Source organism: Macaca mulatta, chromosome 4 (genome assembly GCF_049350105.2).
Source record: "Macaca mulatta isolate MMU2019108-1 chromosome 4, T2T-MMU8v2.0, whole genome shotgun sequence".
NCBI lineage: Eukaryota > Metazoa > Chordata > Mammalia > Primates > Cercopithecidae > Macaca > Macaca mulatta.
Window position 1 is genome coordinate 127,426,985 of NC_133409.1, and position 15,163 is coordinate 127,442,147.

Below are 15,163 nucleotides of genomic sequence, written 5' to 3' on the forward strand. Positions count from 1 at the left end.
AAATTTTAAAAAAAATCATAATACTTATGGCCGGGCGCAGTGGCTCATGCCGGTAATCCCAGCACTTTGCGAGGCCGAGGCGGGCGGATCACGAGGTGAGTTGGACGCCAGCCTGGCCAACACGGCGAAACCCAGTCTCTATTAAAAATACAAAAATTAGTCGGGTATGGTGGCGGGTGCCTGTAATCCCAGCTATTCAGGAGACTGCAGAAGGGAGAATGGCTTGAACCTGGGAGGCGGAGGTTGCAGTGAGCTGAGATCACGCTATTGCACTCCAGCCTGGCTGACAGAATGAGACTGCGTCTCGGTCGGGGGGAGGGTAGGTGGGGCGTGGGGGGCGGTGGGGCGTGGGGGGCGGTGGGGCGTGGGGGGCGGTGGGGGAAAGGAATTTTAATACCCATACAGAAATTGTTAATATTTGAACATACATTTGCTTATGTTAAATCGAGGTTAGGTTTTTGGTAATATAAAATATTACCCATTTATAAAGGGCTTCAGAAAGAATAACCAGAAATGCAGTGAGTACTGTAAAGGTGATTAGGTAAATGGATAGATCTATATCAAAAACATAAATATTAATTTCAAATGAGAACTTTGTCAGAAGAACAAAGGTGGTATCAAGTGTCTTTGGGGATTCTCCATAAAATTTGCATTTTTCATTGTTTTATTATGTTAAAGTCATTCAGCAAACAGTTTCTGGGCATTTTCATTAATCATAACAAGATAAATTACCGACTTGTGTTTTCTACACAAGTAGTGATACAAATTAGCTATAAAGCATGACTCATTTTTTCCGGTGTTTCTGGTATCAGTTATTATATAAACTTATTTCAATAGCAAGGAAAGATGAATTGGGTGTTTAAATAAATTATGGTTATGTATGTTTCGTATATCAATAAGGTGAAATTGAAGTAACTATATATTTCAGAGCAGTCCCTGGGAAGCTGAAGTCTATATTTTACAACTTGATATAACACAATAGTGTAAGGCTTAAGTTCATCCAATAAGTCATCCAAATATGAATCTAGATTCTTTTTTCAAGAAGAATGCATCCCTCACTCTACTGTAAAGGTAGGCAAAACTTACAACAGGATGAGGACCTCCTTTTCTTGAAAATGTCGGATAGGTGGGGGAAATGACTTTTCTTTTCTTCTTTTTTTTTTTTTTTTTTTGAGATGGAGTCTCGCTCTGCCGCCCAGGCTGGAGTGCAGTGGCACGATCTCGGCTCACTGCAAGCTCCGCCTCCCAGGTTCACGCCATTCTCCTGCCTCTGCCTCCCAAGCAGCTGGGAATACAGGCGCCCGCCACCATGCCCAGCTAAGTTTTTTGTATTTTTAGTAGAGACGGGGTTTCACCATGTTAGCCAGGATGGTCTCGATCTCCTGACCTCGTGATCCGCCCGCTTCGGCCTCCCAAAGTGCTGGTATTACAGGCGTGAACCACTGCGCCCGGCCGGAAATGACTTTTCAATAGTGACTACTGTTAGTGCCAATGGTATCTGAAAATCATTGCTGAGCTATGCAGAAGACTAAGAATTTTCCTCAAGTGTCATCAAAGCTATTGATTTCCTGTTATCAGGGTTTCGACTTGGGAGTTGCCATCTCTCTTAGCTCTTCTCTCATTACTTTCCCAGAATAATCCCGTCCAGCCTTATATCCATGAATGACTTGCAAACCTCCAGACTTCACTGCTCCCTTCTCCTCTAGACTCACATATCCAGTTGGTTTGTGGACATCTTCCCCGGATACACAACAGGTTTTCTTTCTTTACACCTCACATCCTGAGTTAATTTCCAATTTAGGATCTTTGCACCAGCTGTTCCATCTGCCTGGATTGCTCCTTTTTTTTTCATTTCTATCTTACCCATATGCCACCTTCTCTGAGAGGTCTTCCAGACTACCCATTGTAGAGAGAATCCACCCTCTCTGCCATACTTAATCGTTTTACCCTGCTTTAACTTATAACACTTATTATGTGAAATAAAATATTTATTTATTTATGTGCTATTTCCTGTACCCCCTTCAGTAAAATAACAGCTGCTTAAAGGCCACTGAGTCGGTATATTCTAATTTACCAGTGGCCCCATCATGTTAGTTATTTCATATTTTGGGTATCATCACTGTCTTGGATAAGACCTATTCTCTTACATTACAAGTAAATTCAGTTCTGCCCTCACGGTATAATTATAAAGGGGAAATAACTAGAGATCTATTGACCTACCCCTTACTTATTCACCTTGATGTTCCTCCTCCTCCTCCTCCTCCTCACTTCACAACTCTCATACACAAGCCCCTGAACACCACAGGAAGTAGGGTTCAGTCTCCTTCAACCTCAGTTTCAGAAATGTAGTATAATTTATAACAAAGACATATTGAGACAAAAACACCACAGGCAACAAGAGCCCCATGGAGTGAAATGCTGAATGTGTCATGTACCCTCCTGCTCCACCTCTAAGTCTAAAAGGCAATAAAGTCACTCTTGGTGCATGCTGACATTTGCAGAGTAAATGCTGTAGGAAAACTCATAAATGTATGTTCCAATATGAACTCTTAAAATGGCTTCCCAAATACATTTAACAAGGGTAGTGTGCCTCAACTAGAAAATAGGGAGGAAGTCTATAAATAAAATGTCTTAAGAAAATATATTTTGCTTAGTTATGTTAGGAACAGCTTTTCATAAAAAGTAAAATTGTTACATACATTTAGTAGCAGGGAAGCAGTCTCAGACTGTTATAAAGTAGAGGCTTTAAAACAGAAATAATTTTGTGCCAATTGTGTAAGTGGACACAAATTTATTTAGTTTGAATGCCAAATAATATTAAATATTAATAATATATCTAGCCTGGAAAGATTTTAGTTTTCACGTGGTTAAAGAGCCATATAAATAATCAGAATATCTAAAATAATCCCAATGCCTACCAATTCTTTATTAGTCATTTCCCTTAGGATTCACTTTTAATGAAGCCTGGCTAGACAGCTGTATCACAACTGAAAAAAGTGCTTTTCTCTTTATGTTACCCTAGAAACTGCCAACAAACCTGATTAGAAAACCAGCCCACTCTAGTTCAACTTTTTATTCTTTTTGAAATAACCTTTTTCGTTGGCTTCTTACTTGTTTATAGAGACTTTGCACAGCCGGAAGTTAATAAATAAGAAATAAATATAGCTTTTAAATGTGTAAAATGCTGCTGGATTTATACAGACAGATTTCTAGGACTTGTGGCTTACCTACAAATAGTAACCTGGTTTCTCAGCTCTCTCTCTCTACAATTGTGCTCAATTCTTCTGACAGCAGCGCTAACTTGGAAGACTGCAGTTCTGAGACAAAGCTGATGTTTATAGAACTCTGCTAGTCACAGTTGCTTAAACCACACCTGAATCAGAAAATGCACCTGGCAGTTATTTCACTTTCGTCTGTCCTCAAGGCCTATGTCAGCATAACAGTGAGGGAGAAGGAGACGACTTGGCCGCATAGTATTGCAGCTATCACTGGTTTACTTATCGCTTTGCACAGTCTACCTGTGGGTGTGGATATGTGAGTCCATGAGTAAATCTTGCTTTTTCCACTCCTTTGCAGCTCAAAGTTCTAATTGATTTCAAAGACAGGGTTCCTCGCTTAGTCTCTCAATGAAGCTTTCCCCAAAGAGCTCTGGCCATTATTTAGAAATTGCTACAACACTATATATCTTAAGTGAAAAGACCTTGGCACCCTTTCCATGGAATCATCATTGATTATGTTATCTAAACCTTTCTTCTCCTTTCTTCTCTTTGTTTCAGTTTTATCCATCCTCTATACAAATCAAAAATATTTCTCATATGTATACAAAATAAACTGAATTATTTGGGAGACAATGGAATTTCTGCATTGTTACATTAAAATCAAAGATGATTCGTTTCTTTAACTCAAGTAATTAATGATTTTATTGAATCATTTTCTCTGTGTGTGATACATCCACACACACACTTAGGATTTTAAGCTCCTGCCCCACTTTTTGGTGAATCGTATTTTGGATCCACTTCAAATTTCTGTGGAATCACATTTTGGATCTAGTGACCTTGGAGAGATTTAACACTCTTCCTCTAAATGACTTATTCCAATTCTTCCACATACAAGATTTAACAGGCTAAATGGGAGTGAAGTCACTCCGTAAACAAAATATAGAATTTCAGAAAGTTTGAAGACCTTATGTTAATAACAGAGCTATGAGTATGGCTTTGAGTATGAACCAAAAGTGACAGATTTCTCAGATAATATATTGAGATATCAGTGGACATGAATTGGCCTAGTATCATACAAATAAGTGCTTCTGCAATAAAGCACTTTCTATATTTCTTTCAATGTATATGGACTGATGTTTTTGTCTGACATTAACAGACATAGAAATTGTAGCCATATGCTGTAATTTTCAATTATACGTATAAGTGATCTCCTAGTTAGTTCTTTCGACATTTGAAAATCCTGAACTTTTCTGCATGAGAGATTGACACTCAAAACAACTTTAATAATTCCAGAGTTTAATCTATCATTACTAAGTATTTCATTTTACTGTACATGGGGCTGCCAGCATGTCAATATGCAGTTTTAATAATATCATTGTATTTCTTTTTACCATGTATTTGCACACTTATTTGAATATTTTATTGCAATTTGAACTTATAATACATTTTGAAAACTGGAAAAATGAAAATTCTGAAGTTAGTAGCAGGATGTTTGTAATTTGAATTAAAGCAAAGATGAACTTCACTGTACATGCCAAAAGAAGTGACTCTTTGGTCCTGATCAGATGACCATTGCACATATGTTCCAATGTGAAGAAAAGGAACAACTTTTTAAAAGTATAAAATATTAGAAACATATTGTTGAATATTGTGCTTACAATGTTTAAAGAGTAATTGTCAATTTTATTTATATTTTAGCTACTAGAAAATAAAATTTGCCTTGCATTAGAAAATAAAATTTGACTTTCATACCTAGGCATACGTTGAAGATAATACAGGTTGGGTTCCAGACACCACAATAAAGTGAGTATTGCAATAAAACGAGTTACACAAATTTTTTTTGGTTTCCCAGTGCATATATAAGTTATCTTTACATTATACTGTGGCCTATTAAGTGTGCAATAGCATTATGTCTAAAACACCAATGAACAACCTTAGTCAAAAGATACCTATCGCAAAAAAAAAGGCTATCACCTGAACCTTCAGCAAGTTGTAATCTTTTTGCCAGTGGAGGGGCTTGGCTTGATGTTGATGACTGCTGAATGATCAGGGTGGTGGTTGCTGAAGGGTGGGGTGGTTATAGCAATTTCTTAAAATAAGACAATAACGAAGTTTGTCAGAAAGATTGACTCTTCCTTGCACAAACGATTTCTCTGTAGCATGCAATGTTGTTTAACAGCATTTTACATATGGTAAAACTTCTTTCAAAACTAGAGTCAATCTTCGCAAGCCCTGCCGCTGCTTTACCAACTAAGTTTTTATAATATTCTAAATCCTCTGTTGTCATTTTAACAATGTTCACAGCACCTTCACCAAGAGAGTAGATTCCATCTCAAGAATCCACTTTCTTTGTTCATCTATGAGAAACAATGCCACATCCATTAAAGTGCTATCATGACACTGAAGAAACTAAGCCACACCATCAGCCTCCTCTTCTAATTCTATTAATAGTTCCCTTGCTATTTCCATCCTATCTGCAATTACGTCCTCCACAAGTCTTGAACCTTTCCAAGACATCTACAAGAGTCAGAAGCAACTTCTTTCAAGCTGCTGTTAATGTTGATATTTTGACCTCCTCCCATGGATCATAAATGTTCTTAACGGCATGTAGAATGGGGAATTCTTTCCAGATTTTCTATTTATTTTGCTCAGATTCATTAGAGGAATCACTTATCTATGGCAGCTACAGCCTTATGAAATGTCTTTTTAAATAAAACTTAAAAGTCAAAGTCACTTCTTGATCCATGTGCTACAGAACAAATGTTGTGTTAGAAGGCATGAAAACAACATTAATCTCCATCAGATCTCTTAGGTGACCAGGTGCACTGTCTATAAGCAGTAATATTTTGAAAGGAATCTTTTTTTTCTGAGTAGGTCTCAACAGTAGGCTTAAAAAGTCAGTAGACCTTGCTGTAAACAGATGTGCTCTCATCTGAGCTTTGTTGTTCCATTTATAGAGCACAGGCAGACTAGATTTAGAATAATTTTTAAAGACCTTAGGCATTCTGGGATGGTAAATGAGCACTGGCTTCAACTTAAAAGTCACCAGCTGCATTAACCACTAAAAAGACAGTCAGTCTATCCTTTGAAATCAGGCATTCTCTAGCTCTGAAAAACCAGATGACATCTTCTTCCACTAGAAGGCTGTTTCGCCTACATTAAAAATGTGTTGTTTAGTGTCACCTTGTTCATCAATTATCTTAGCTAGATTTTCTGGATAACTTGCTTCAGCTTCTCCATCAGCACTTGCTGCTTCACTTTGCACATTTACATTTTGGAGACAGCTTCTTTCCTTAAACCTCAGGAACCAACCTCTGCTAGTTTCATACCTTTCTCCTGCAGCTTCCTCATCTCTCTCAGCCTTCACAGAATTGAAGAGAGTTAAGGTCTTGCTCTGGATTAGACTTCGACCGAGAATGTTGTGGCTGGATTGATCTATCCAGGGGTGTCTAATCTTTTGGCTTCCCTGGGCCATACTGAAAGATGCATTGTCTTGGGCTACCCATAAAATACACTAACAACAATAGCCAACGAGCTAAAAAGAAAACAAAACAAAAAATTGCAATAAAAATCGCATAATCTTTTAAGAAAGTTTACATTCAAAACCATCCTAGACTGCATACGGCCTGCAGGCCACAGATTGAACAGCCTTGAACTCTAGACCAATATGACTTTCTCCCTATCAGCAATAATGCTATTTTACTCACTCATCATCTGTGTGTTTACTGCAGTAGCACTTTTAATTTCCTTCAACAACTTCTCCTTTGCTTTCACAATTTGGATAATTGTCTAGTACAAGAGGTCTAGCTTTTAGCCTATCTCAGCTTTCAACATGACTTCCTCACTGGGCTTAATCATTTCTAGCTTTTGATTTAAAAAGAGGGCATGCAACTCTTCCATTCTCTCGAACATTTAAAGGCCCTGGTAGAGTTATTAAGTGGCCTAATTTCAATATTGTGCCCAAGCAGAGGGAAAGACATAGGGGAACGGCTGGTTGGTGAAGCAGTCAGAACACACACAACGTTTATAGACTAAGTTCACTGTCATATGTGCACATGATTTGCAGCACCCCCAGAAAATTACAAGAGTAGCATCAGAGATCAATGATCACCAAAAAAGATATTATAAAAATGAAGGAGTTTGAAATACTGTGAGAATTACCAAAATGTGACACAGAGACACAAAGTGAGCATGTGCTGTTGGAAAAATGGTACTGACAGACTTGCTTGAGGCAGTGTTGCCAGAAACCATCAATTAGTAAAAACACAATTGCTGCAAAGTCCAATAAAGCAAAGCGCAATAAAACGAGATATGCTTCTAATTTTAATTGTACAGATTTTTAGAATACCAAAGTAGAGAACTGTGCTGATAAAGATGACTGACAGAAATAAAGAACTGTAAATAGGCCAGGCACGGTGGTTCACGCCTGTAATCCCAGCACTTTGGGAGGCTGAGGCAGGTGGATCACAAGGTCAGGAGTTTGAGACCAGCCAGGCCAACATAGTGAAACCCCATCTCTACTAAAAACACAAAAATTAGCTAAGCATGGTAGCACACGACTGTAGTCCCAGCTACTTGGGAGGTTGAGGCAGGAGAATCGCTTGAACCCGGGAGGCGGAGGTTGTGGTGGGCCAAGATTGCACCACTGCACTCCAGCCTGGGCAACAGAGCAAGACTCCATCTCAAAAAAACAAAACAAAATGTAAATAAATCGGTAGTTCAACAGATGGCGAAATGGACAAATAAACAGAAGTATGAAATGGGAGATAAGAAAGAAGAAAGATGAACAGGTAAAAAAGTAAATCAGAAGGAATGAGAAGGGATAGATAAAAAGAGAAGGGAGGTGAAGAGAAAAACATAACGGGAAGGAAGAGAAGCGAAGCATAAAAGAAAAAAGAAGGAAGAGAAGGGACAAAAGGAGGGTAGAAAGGATGAGATGTGACAAAAAAGATGAAAAGGCCAATAAAGAAAATGGAAAGGAAGAGTTGAAACTAAAAAAAGAATTATGGGAGAACACTGTAAACAGTTACTTACTCTAAAAACATCTTAGCTATATTGCACTTATCTTTAACAAATAACTCAGAAGTTATATTTGAAAAACTACAGCACTTTTTTTTTTATTTTTTTTTTGAGACGGAGTCTCACTCTGTCAGTCAGGCTGAAGTGCAGTGGTGTGACCTCGGCTCACTGCAAGCTCTGCCTCCCAGGTTCAAGCAATACTCTGCCTCAGCCTCCCAAGTAGCTGGGACTGCAGGCGCCCGCCACCACACCTGGCTAATTTTTGTATTTTTAGTAGAGATGCGGTTTCACCATCTTGGCCAGGCTGGTCTTGAACCCCCGACCTTGTGATCCACCCGCCTCGGCCTCCCAAAGTGCTCGGATTACAGGTGTGAGCCACCACATCTGGCTGTTAAAATATAGTACTTTTAAAACATCTGTTGAGACCAGGCGTGGTGGTTCACGCCTGTTATCCCAGCACTTTGGGAGGCCGAGGAAGAGAGATCACGAGGTCAGGAGATCGAGACCATCCTGGCTAACACAGTGAAACCTCGTCTCTACTAAAAATAAAAAAAAAAAAAATTAGCCAGGTGTGGTGGCGGCCCCTTGTAGTCCCAGCTACTTGGGTGGCTGAGGCAGGAGAATGGCATGAACCTGGGAGGCGGAGCTTGCAGTGAGTGGAGATTGTGCCACTGCACCCCAACCTGGGTGACAGAACGAGACACTGTCTCAGGAATAATAATAATAAAAAAAATCTGCTGAATGAGTCTTATGAGACTAGGTTATTTGGAGGAACATGCTGTTAAGAATTAAAGCCATAATTGCTAGTATGTATATATAAATGACAGCCCAAACATCTCATGTCGATTGATTCTATTACCACCATTGAGATGGAAGATGTCACTCTTTAGTACTTTGAAAACTGCCTTTTATTTCCCAAGTAGTAATGTTTATGTAATCAAAGAAGGAACGTGATGTTAAATAAAGAACGAAAACCCTTTGAAATGAAAATTTGGCCAAAGTAGTGGAAATAATAAGCTTCACAGTGATATTGTGAAGAAACCTTAGTTAACATTATTTTATGATATTTTCAATAAGAAGTGATCACAGAGAATTTCAGAGCACTGTGGGTGGGACACAGGAGTGGCCACATAGTCTAAACGTTTCACAATACCAGTGAAAAACCTGCAAGCCTAAAGAATGTTAATACTTTGTCAAAAAACATGACAATCCCAGGGCTGCTAATGTTCAATTTCACAAATGAATTAATGAACACGAACAACGTCTGCTGTGATGTTCAGAGAATAGGAAGGAACTACAAAAATCAGTGGACTTGATCCATTTATTTATTTGTATACTTGTAATCATCATTAGGTCCCTAAACTGCAAGATTCCTAAGATCCAGGAATATATTTTCACTTTCCTATCCCTGGAGAGGAATATATTGCTTGGCAGATAATGGTCAATAATATGTTTAATCAAAGAGATAGTGTAAAAGAGCACAAAGTTAGAGCCATTAGATAATTATCATCACTGCATAACTTCTCTATAAACTCTTTAACATAGGCCCCTGCCAGTGACCTGGAGATTACACCTGACCCTATGTCAGTATGCAAGAGAGGCTGACTATGACTACTTTAAGTTCCCCACGGACCAGTAATCTACAAATTATTTAAGACACAGCTCAAAAGATAAATGTCCTGTGCCCTTAGGGGACATCTTACCCCACTCCTAAGGACAATGTAAAAGTAAAACAAAAGACAAACTGGGTAGTAATTAGATGTCCCGAGAGGAAAAGTTTCCCACCATTCATGATCATGTGATTCCAGGACTTCCCAACACAGACAGCAAGCCCAGTGAATATCCCTCATATTTGGATCATCTCTCCACCCAGGCTCACCTTCCTTACAGCATTACAGCCCCCGAAAACATCCTTTGCCCCTCCATTCCCCACCCCTACCTTCTGTACATGTTAGCCCCCTGCCTCCTTAGTGCACCCTCCTCCCCAGCATACAGCCCACTTGCCCCCCACTCCACCTCACCTCCACGTATATCCTTTCCACTGGAGCCTACCATTCCCCCAGCTCTTGTCTTCCCACAGCACTCCACCTCCCAATCCCCTTGGGAAGCCTGCTCTACCCTTAGGGACCAGGATAATTCTAGACAGTGCCCATACCCATTGGCACACCTCAGTGGGAAAGAAGCTCCCACTGAAGGCTCTGACACATTTTCTCAGAGAAATGTTGTTGGCTTTAATTCTTGATGGAGTTTAAGTGCTATTTGTACAAATTTTTTTCTGCGGCATCCTTAAAGCTGGGCTGTGAATAACCGTCATTTAGAACTCTTGTTTCCACAGGGGAGTGGAGGTATTCTGATGTTCAAATGATAAATTCAACAACAAAATTCTAAAATACATTCCATTTCCAGGTCAGAAATTAAAGGAACAAAAGCCATTTCAAAAAGAACAAAACATTGTGTTTAAAAAGCTGAATTGTGAAACATCCATGGGACATTCACATTTTGCAACTTATAAAGGGACAGATGTGCAACTTACCTAACTAGCTAAACAAGGATAACTTGAAATTTTACCAATAATTAATTAAACTAAGCTAAGTGGCCTCTTTTCAAAAGGTCTCATCCAACTAGATTTATGTATTGGAAGAGTCCTGCTTTGATGGGATCACAGTTTTTTACCCCAAGATTCTGGACACTTAAAAGTATAATAACATTACATTTTGGCAACTCAGTATTGTATAATGTAATTAAATGGGAAACAAGTAGGTGAGTTGCTGCAAGGTGAGTCATGGTCAAGAAAATACTCAGTGAATGAACCTCCACCTTAAACTATAAAGAACGGTGGACGCTAGAGGGAATAAAATAGAAAGATTAATAAAATTAATTAATTCATCCCAAAAAAGTTTAGCCAGTTAGCGTCATAAACTCAAGGGCATAAACGTAAAAGACATCACTGAGTCAGCGCCAGAGGTGTGGTTTGTCTGCATCTACACAATCTCTTTCAGCAACTGTTCAATTGGTAATGCTTCCCACAATAAATTCTCAGCATCTGCGGTCTAGAGCCTGCCAGCTTTAAAGGCAGGATCCACCCAGCCCCTTAGGCAGGCTCTAGAGGGTGTAGCCAGCACCCTAAATAGGTGTATACCCCCCCACGTGTGCCTGAGCCCCAAAGGCAAGGGGGTGGAATTTGCAATTGGAAGGTGTGGGGAGTTCTACTTTTCTGGGAACTATAGGAAGACAGAAAGAAACAAACGCAACAAAGACCGGCACTCCCAACCTTCCATCGTTCTATTTCATATTATTCTCATTCGTCAATCATTTTGAAGCCTCCCTCCGCCACCACCCCCCCCCCCCAAAAAAAAACCCAGCTTTCTCTTCTAAGTCCCTTTCATCACTGTCTCCTTTCCTGATGCTAGTCAGCAATGATTCAGCCTCTGTCATGGATTTCCTCCGGGCTCTTGCACTTGTTAGGATGAGAAAGGGAAAGAAGGGAGGTGCCTGCCAGTAACCTGGCAAGATGTTTGTAAATGGGAATTTGGACATAAGGTGTTGGGCATTAAATTCTCGCCTCAACTGCTTGCCACCCGCACACCTTCTTCTTAAGTGTTCTGGCCGCCTGAGCTCTCATTTCCACGTCTAGGTCAGAGAGACCCTATAACCTCACCACTCCAAGCATAGACAACGTGCTAACTTGTGTTCCCATAACCTCCCAGCCTCCTCCTCTAAAGCACTGTTGTCTCTTGACATACCTATGACCCCTGCAATGAACACAGGCACATTCCCTGCCTCTTCACTCACCTTATGCAGGCAAGACCCCCCACATATCACACAGAATAGGCCAAAAGTCTCCAAGTCCCGTTCCAGGAGCAACCTGCTCTAGGCATACTCTCCTCCTCTAGATCACTCACCACGATTTAGAGCAGTGGTTCTCAAACTTTGGTAGGTACAGACTTTCTCCTGGAGAGCTGCTAGGGCACACAGACCTAGACTCAGGCCGACCCAAGTTTGAAAAACACAGGTCGCTACCAGTCTGCACTCAGAAACGGGATCCTGTACAATTAAGAGGTTGTGTGAAAAAAACTGTCTTTTCAAGTTCTGCTCCTCACTACGGATCTAAAGAACACCCACGCCCCTCAGCGACCTAAGGTCTCCCACCTTTTCCCGGAACCCTCCACCCCCACGTCCTCCGCTTCCACCCTGGATTTCCTCCCACGAGACTCTTCCCAGCGGTCTCTCCTCCCGCTTCCTCTCCCGGGGTCCTCGGCGCACTCCTACACTGGGAAAGAGGAAACAAATCCAGCGTCCACGAGCGGCGGCGCCCGTCCTTTGGGGACCCAAACCGACTCCGCCCGAGACAACTTTTCAAAGTTCTCAACTCACTCGCACCCACACGACAATGAAAGAAACGTAGAAAAGACTAAAGCAACTGAGCTCTGCACCCTGGGGAACTTCCAATCCCGCGCGCGCTCCCAAGGGGGAGGCCCTTATCCCTCCCGTCAGCCGCGCCGGCCAAGGGCGGGTGAAGCCCTGGGCCCCCCCCCGCCCAGCACCCCAAGCACCTCAACCCTGCGCCCGCTGGGGTCCCGCCCGCCGTGGTCCGGGGCAGGGGAGCCCGAGCCCCACTTACGGCCAGGAGCGCCCTAAGCCGCGCGCAACCGCGCCCGCCACACCGCGCCCGCTGCCGAAGGTTTGCCTCCCAGGAAGCAGCGAGCGCCCGGGCGAGGGCGGGGAGGGGAGGGGAGTTACCTGCCCAGCGTCAAGTCGGCGGCGGGAGGCTGATTCCGGCTCGAACCGCGCCTCCCCGAGACCGAGGTGCAGCGCTAGAGGGGGCGGGAGTGGAGACGGGTTACAACAAGTCTCTAGTCGTGGCACGCCAAACCCCAAACAGCCAGAAAGCGCTCGGAACCTGTCTGAACTCAACCACCCAACCCTCTCCCGGCGGAGTATGAAAAAGCCTTTCTTTCCTGCCCGCCCTCGGGGCTACGGGGCAATTACAAGTCCCGACACCCTGCTCCTGGGCTGGGGCAAGGAGCGATCCCGGAGGACAGCGACGCTCACCTGGGAAGAAGGCGGATCTAGGCCGAGCGGGGCCGTAGTCCCGGCCTCGCTTCTCCCTGGGCTCATGAATGCCTGGAGGACAGGCCTGGGGACGGCGGGGTGAGAGCAAGGGTTGTAGCACCCTGGAGAGTGTGGGGCGGATTCATCCATAGTAGGTAATTCCACTGGGCATCCCGCAGTGCAGACTCCTTCTCAACGCCTAAGAGAGTTTTTAGGCTTGGAGACGACGTGAGGAGTGGAAAAGTACAAGAAAAAGTGCTTGTGCATTTACCTTTTTTATGTAAAAGAATTTTTTTTTTTTTTTTTTGAGACGGAGTCTTGCTCTGTCGCCCAGGCTAGAGTGCAGTGGCGCGATCTCGGCTCACTGCAAGCTCCGCCTCCTGGGTTCACGTCATTCTCCTGCCTCAGCCTCCGAAGTAGCTGGGACTACAGGTGCCCGCCACCACGCCCGGCTAATTTTTTTTGTATTTTTTAGTGGAGACGGGGGTTTCACCATGTTAGCCAGGATGGTCTTGATCTACTGACCTCGTGATCGACCCCCCTCAGCCTCCCAAAGTGCTGGGATTACAGGCGTGAGCCCCCGCGCCCCGTCACAATTTCAAATATCATCAAAGATTTTGGTACTGACTCTCAACTGTCCTAGTTACAGATTTGGGATGAAAGGATATTGTTTAAAATAGGGAGATGTGCGTCAAAAGCAGGTCACTCTAGGTGGGATACTGCGGAGCAATGTTACGGAAGTAGAGACAGTATAATTTAGTTTTAACATGAAATACAGTAAATAATAAAATTTATTTTTTCATTTCCTTGCCTACACCTCAGTAAATCTGTCATGAGTATTTACAATAACTTGTGTAATCACGTAGACTTCAAGATATAGTCATTTGCAGCAAATGTTTAAAATGCAGCCTAGTATTGTAAGAATGGAATTTAGGGTAATAATAGGCATATTTTAAGCTTCTGGCATAATATATAAATTATCATAAAATTGAATTGACCCTTAAAAATGACTTTCATGGCTATTTTGCCCGTAATTAAACAGTTTAGGAAAATGCTAAACCATTAAGGTTTGGATTAATCCCTAACTGATGTGCTGATTTAAACTGAAGAATGAAATTCGCATTAGTCTGGATACTGAAACATCAGAGCAAAGGGCAAAGTCAGGAAAGTAAAAGCAAATTCCAGGATATTACAAAGCTAATCTTCCAAATCTTGGTGTCTGATTTGTAGTTTCTTTTCTTCAAAAGCATGTAGAGAATTGTCTTGTTTTATGTATTTATTTTTTTCCTTCTGTTCCTAATTTTCACATCTCACTTGTTAGTATTTTTTTCAGTTCTCTTCCTCATTTTTGGCATGCAATCCATTGACTAAATTAATATTCTGTATGTGGTACTTAATATACTGGCATGTTTCTACAACCTTTGAGAATAATTCTGGATATTTCTTAAAGGTGCAATACTTATGAATATTTTGAGACTACACTTATCCTATTTTTAAAAATATCAAGAATATTTACAGTAAAATGAGGCCCACAGGAAGTCTAATTTTATTAAGATATGCTTTCATGCTAAGTCAAGTGAAATCACAAAGAAAGAAGGATATCTACTAGAGTGTTCATTATTAAAAGCAAATAAAAGATCAGAAAATAGAAGTGGAGAGAGAGAATCCATTAAAGGTATTATGCTATGTAAGACCTTTCCATCCTTAATGGGATGGAAAGATACATAGGAGCCTAGAAGGTAGGTGAGGAATGTGGACAGAATTTCATAGAACTATTAGAATTTGAATTGGGTCCTGACTGATGAGCAAACTTCTCAGGAGAATGAAATTGGCATGTGATTAGATGCTGAAAGAGCAGAGTAAAGGCTAGAGGA

The 15,163-nt window shown here is 41.5% G+C and overlaps 1 protein-coding gene across 3 annotated transcripts in view; it reads right to left on the reverse strand.

Annotated features, from left to right (window-relative positions):
- FAM83B (family with sequence similarity 83 member B) overlaps positions 1-13,505 on the reverse strand; it is a 99,344-nt gene extending 85,839 nt beyond the window's left edge. Inside the window, exons 1-2 of one of the 3 annotated variants that reach the window (XM_077998712.1) lie at positions 12,859-12,965; positions 6,548-6,753 (exon numbers count right to left, since the gene is read on the reverse strand). The gene's annotated coding sequence lies outside the window, so the exon portion shown is untranslated. 3 annotated transcript variants of the gene reach the window in all.
- Between the last annotated feature and the right edge of the window lie 1,658 nt (positions 13,506-15,163).